Raw genomic sequence first — 6,375 nt, 5'->3', positions numbered from 1 at the left:
GAAAGAAAGAAAGAAAGAAAGAAAGAAAGAAAGAAAGAAAGAAAGAAAGAAAGAAAGAAAGAAAGAAAGAAAGAAAGAAAATAGACAGGGTAGCTCAATGGATAAGAAAACAAGACCCTTATATATGCCACCTGCAAAGGACTCACTTTAGATTAAAAGACACACACAGAAGGAAAGTAAAGGGATGAAAAAAGATATTTCATGATGAACTTAGAGTGTATTGTGCTGAGTGGAATAAGTCATAGAAAAATAAATTCCATATGACTCATGTACATGTGGAATCAAAAGAATGAAATAAACAACAACAACAAAAAGAAACAAATTTATAGATACAGGGAACATTTTGTGGGTTACTAGATAGGAGGGGGTGGGAGAGGTGAAAAAGAACATAAAGATTAAGAAGTACAAAATGGTAGTTACAAAATACTCATGAAAATATAAAGTATAGCATAAGGAATATAGCCAATAATATTTTAATAACTATGTATGGTGTCAGAGGGGTACGAGATTTATTGGGATGATCACTTCATGAGTTATATGGGTGTTTAATCACAATGTTGTACACTTGAATATAATATAATATTGTATGCCAACTATAACTGACAAATAAAAAATATTACTTAAAAAAATACTGTGTAAGAGACAGGGAGAGAGAAAGCAAAAAGTGAGCTTCGGGGAATAGAGCTGAAAGGAGATGGCTGGGATGGGGTAAACATTCACTTCTTTCTTAGATACTTTTGTGTTGTCTTAGTAGTTTTCAGCAAATACGTATTATTCGATTTTCTAAAAATTAATAAAGAAAATTCAAAATTAAATAAATAAAAAGAATAAAATATCTAGAAATAAAGTTCATCAAGAAAGTAAAAGACCTGTACTCAGAAAACATTGCAGAAAATATAAAGAAGAAAAAACAAGTGCATACTTATACTGTGCTTGTGGATAGGGAGAATTAACATGATTAAAATGTGCATAATACACAAAGCACTCTATGTATTCAGTGCAATCCTTATCAAATTACCAATGGAGTTTTCACAGAACTAGAACAAATAATCTTAAAATTTATATAAAACCATAAAAGACCCCAAACAGCCAAAGTAATTGTGAGAAAGAGCAAAGTTGGAAGAATTATCAACTACACTACAAGGCTATAGTCATCAAAACAACATGGTAGTGGCATAAAAACAGACATATAGATCAATGAAACAGAATAAAGAACCCAGAAATAAAACCAAGCTTATGTGATCAATTAATTTATGACAAAGAAGCAAGAATACACAAAGACAGTCTCTTCAATAAATGGTGTCGAAAAATGTATAGGCATTGTACAGTGTCTGAATGAAACTGAATCTTTTTTGTATACTATATATGAGAATAAACTCAAAATGGATTAAAAACTTAAATATAAGACACAAAACCACAAAACTTCTGGAAGAAGTTCTAGTGAGTAAACTCTTACATTGTTCTTAGAAATACTTTTTGGATATGTCTCCTCAGGCAAGGAAAACAAAAGAATAAATAAACAAATAAGGCTATATCAAATTAAAGAGTTTTGCACAGCGAAGGAAACCATCAACAAAGTGAAAAGACAATCTACCTGGTGGATAAAAATATTCACTAATGATACATCTGATAGGGGGTTAAAATGCTAAGTATATATAGAATTTATATAACTTAACCACAAAAAACACAATTTTTAATAAAAGGTCAGAGGACCTAAATAGACATTTCTCCAAAGAGGACACACAGATGACCAATAGTCATATAAAAAGGTGCTCAACATCATTAACCATCAGGGAAATGCAAATTAAAACCACAATGAGATATCACCTCATGATTGTCAGAATAGATATCATCAACAAATCAAAAAACAAGTGTGGTGAGGATGTGGAGAAAAAGGAACCTTCTTGCACTGTTGGTGGGATTGTAATTTGGTGCAGCCACTATGAAAAACAGTATGGACATTCTTCAAATAATTAAAAAGAGAATTACTATATGACCCAGAAATTCCATTTCTGGGAATTTATCTCAAGAATTCAAAAACACTGATTTGATAAGCCATATGCACCCCTAGTTCATTGCAGCATTATTTATAATAGCCAAGATATGGAAGCAATTTAAGTGTTCATCGATAGATAAATGGACAAAGAAGTTGTGGTACATATATACAATGGAATATTACTCAGCTATAAAAATGAATGAAATCTTGCCATTTATGACAACATAGATGGAACTAGAGGGTGTTAAGCTAAGTGCAATACATCAGACAAAGACAAGTGACTAAAACTGAGAGTAGCGAGCATGATTAAATATCTACAAGAAAATAAAAAAGACATTTAAGCTTTATATAAAGCAGGGATCCAAGAGGCTTAGACACCACCTACTAGAAACCAATAGAAAAGCAACTTCTTTGCAGCGGCTAAAGAGAGACCTTTATATAATAAATCTTCTTTCTGGAGGAACAACAGAATACAATTCCATTAATGCCCAGGAGGAGAAATAGTCCATTAAACACCATGAGCAACCAAGGTGACAAGATATCTCAGAAGGAAAGAGAAAAATCTCCAGAAAATAAGCATACAGACATAGAAATATGAGACTTAAATAACAGAGAATTCAGGATGGTACTTCTGAAAAAACTCAATCAGATCCAAAATAACTGAAATCAACAATTTCAGGAATTGAAAAAAACTAGATGAGCAGAGCAAGGAGACTAAAACTCTCAGAAAGAACCAAATAGAACTTCTGGAGATGAAGAACATACTGCAAGAGTTGAAAAATGAAATAGCAAGCTTAGGAAATAGAGTCAAACAAATGGAGTAAAGGATCAGTGATATCGAACACAGAAATCTAGAAATAAATCAGAATGAAGAAGAGAGAAAACACACAATGAAAAATAATGAAAGAGAAATACAAGAACTAGCTGATACCGTCAGGAGAGGAAACATAAGAATAATGGGCATTACCGAAGGCAAGGAAAAGGAACAGGGGCTAGAAAGCATTTTCAGACAAATAGTGGATAAGAATTTCCCAAATCTAAAGAATGAGCTGGGGCTTGGAATTCAAAAAGTCAAGAGAACACCGAATTATCTCAACCCAAAAGGGCCTTCACCAAGACACATTGTATTAAAGTAATCAAAGATCAATGACACAGACAGAATTCTCAGGGCAGCCAGGGAACAGAAGACAGTAACTTATAAAGGAAAACCCATTATCCTCTGACTTCTCAGGGCAAAGCTTACAAGCCAGAGATAAGTCACACAGAAGAAAATGGATGACTGTATGTGTGTGTGTGTGTGTGTGTGCATGTGTGTGTGTGTGTGTGTGTATGTGTATATATATATACACATACATATATATAAACTATCCTTTACATACTCATAATGGTAACCACACACCAAAGATTCAGTACTGAAGTATATAACATAAAACAAGAAGAACCAGAGGGAAAACCCACAAAAGATAACCAAAATAAAGAAAACAGAAACACAAAGACAAGGAAGCAATGGAAACACTGAGCTACCAGAAAGCGAAAGATAAAATGGCTATAAGAAGACCTCATATTTCAGTAATCATTCTAAGTGTAAATGGACTGAACTCATCAATAAAAAGTCACAGAGTTGCAGAATGGGTCAAAAAACAAAACACAGCCATATGCTGCCTCCAGGAGACTAAGCTCCAAAGACAAATACAGACTCAAAGTGAAATGGTGGAAAGTGATATTTCAAGCAAATGGCATTCAGAGAAAAGCAGAATAGCGGTGCTAATATCAGACAAAATAGATTTCAAAATAAAAAAGATAAAGAAAGATAATGAGGGACACTTCATTATGATAAAGAGAATCATGCGCCGAGAAGATATAACACTTGTTAATATCTATGCTCCCAATCAGGGAGCGCCAAAATATATAAAGTGATTACTAACAGAACTAAAGGGTGAAACAGACCAAAACACTATCGTATTAGGGAACCTAATACTTCATTGTCGGATATGGACAGATCATCGAAACAGAAAATCAATAAGAAAATAACATCCTTAAATGACACATTGGACCAACTGGATGTGATTGACATTTACAGAGCCTCCCATCACAAAACAGCTGCTTATACATTTTTCTCTAGTGCACATGGAATATTCTCAAGAATCTACCACATACTGGGACATAGAAATACCCTCAACAAATACAAGGGGGTTAAAATCACACCAACCATATTCCCTGATCATAATGCTTTGAAACTAGAGATCAAGTGCAAAAAAAAAAAAAAAATCAGGAAGAAACACAAATACATGGAGGTTAAACAGCATGCAACTGAAGAATAACTAAGTCAGGGAAGACATAAAAATAGAAATCAAGACATACATAGAAGTGAATGATAATGATAGTACGACATACCAAAACTTTTGGGACATGGCAAAAGTGGTCATAAGAGGAAAGTTCCTATCATTACAGGTCTATCTCCCAAAACAAGAATAAGCCATAATAAATAATCTAACGCTTAATCTTATATATCTAAAAAAGAAAGAACAAGTGACCCCTAAAGTTAGCAGAAGGAAAGAAATCATCAAAATTAGAGCATAAATAAATAAAATTGAAAACGAAACGAAACAAAAACAATAGAAAAAATAAACACAAAAAGGAGCTGGTTCTTTGAGGAGGTTAATAAAACTGACAAACTCTTGGATACACTCGTTAAAGAAAAAGGAGAATGGACACAAATAAAAAAAATCAGATATGAAAAGGGAGAAATTACGGCTGACATCACAGAAATACAAAGGATCATGCAAGAATACTATGAAAAAGTATATAATAACATATTTAATAACCTAGAAGAAATGGACCAGTACTTAGAAAAATACAATCTTCCTAGACTGAATCAAGATCTGGAAAATCTAAATAGACCGATCAACTGTATGGAAATTGAAACAATCATCAAAAACCTATCAAAAAGTAAAAGTTCAGGATCAGATGGCTTCACCAGTGAATTCTACCAAACATTCAAAGTAGCTTTAATACTATTCTCCTCAAACTCTTCCAAAAATCGAAGAAGAGAAAATACTTCCCAACTCCTTTTATGAGTCCAATATTATTCTGATACCAAAACCTGGTAAAGATAACACACACACACGCAAAAACTACAGAACAATATCTCTCATGAACACAGATGCAAAAATCCCAAGTAAGATCTTAGCAAACTGAATACAGCAACATATTAAAAAGATTATACACTATGGTTAAGTGAGCTTCATCTCAGGGGCACAGGGATGGTTCAACATACGCAAATCGATTAATGTGATACACCACATAAACAAATTAAAATATAAGAATCATATGATCATATCAATAGATGCAGCTAAAAGCCTTCAACAAGATAATGGCATCCATTTATGATCAAAACACTTAACAAAATTGGTATAGAAGAAAGTACCTTAACATAATAAAGGCCATATATGACAAACCCTCAGCTAACATTGTACTTAAAAGTGAAAAACTAAAAACCTTCCAAGATCAGAAACAAGGCTGCCCGCTATCGCTACTGTTATTCAATATAACATTGGAGATCCTAGCAACTGCAATCAGACAAGAGAAAGATATAAAAGGCATCCAAATAGGAAACAAAAAAGTCAAACTGTCACCATTTGTGGATGACATGACTCTCTATATAAAAAATCCTAAAGAATCTATAAGAACACTACTAGAAACAATAAGCAAATACAGTAATGTTTCTGGATACAAAATCAATGTTTAAAAATCCATAGCGTTCCTATACTCTAATAATGAAGTGTCAAAAAAAGAAGTGGAAAAAAATAATTCTTTTTTCAATTTCAATGAAAAGAATAAAATACCTAGGAATAAATCTAACGAAATATGTGAAGGACCTAAATAATGAAAACTATAAGATCTTTTTAAAAGAAATCAAAGAAGATACCAAAAATGGAAAGATATTCCGTATTTTTGAATTGTAAAATGACCTTATAACCTAAAGTATTATACAGATTCAATGCAATCCCCATCAAAATCCCATCAGCGTTTTTTAAAGAATTAGAAGAAAAAATCATCAGATTTGTATGGAAGCGCAAAAGACCCTGAATCACCAAAGCCATTCTGAAATAAAAGAACAAGGCTGGAGGCATCACTCTGCCCAACTTCATATTATATTACAAAGCGACAATAATCAAAACGGCATGGTATCGTCAGAAAAACAGACACATGGACCAGTGGAACAGAATCGAGAGTCCGGAAGTAAACCCATGTTTATATGGGCAAATACTTTTCAACCAAAAAGCCAAAAACATGTAGTGGAGAAAGTCTCTTCAATAAATGATGCTGGGAAAATTGGAAGGGCACCTGCAAAAGAATGAAACTAAACTTTATCAGCA

At 33.0% G+C, this 6,375-nt stretch overlaps 1 pseudogene; it reads left to right on the top strand.

Moving 5' to 3' along the window:
- The first annotated feature begins 5,159 nt into the window (after positions 1-5,159).
- The window catches only part of LOC102885161, a 3,868-nt pseudogene continuing 2,652 nt past the window's right edge, over positions 5,160-6,375 (top strand).

The sequence above is a fragment of the Pteropus alecto genome, unplaced genomic scaffold (assembly GCF_000325575.1).
Source record: "Pteropus alecto unplaced genomic scaffold, ASM32557v1 scaffold403, whole genome shotgun sequence".
NCBI lineage: Eukaryota > Metazoa > Chordata > Mammalia > Chiroptera > Pteropodidae > Pteropus > Pteropus alecto.
The sequence above is the reverse complement of the archived record's forward strand: the minus strand, read 5'-3'. Positions and strand labels throughout refer to the sequence as shown.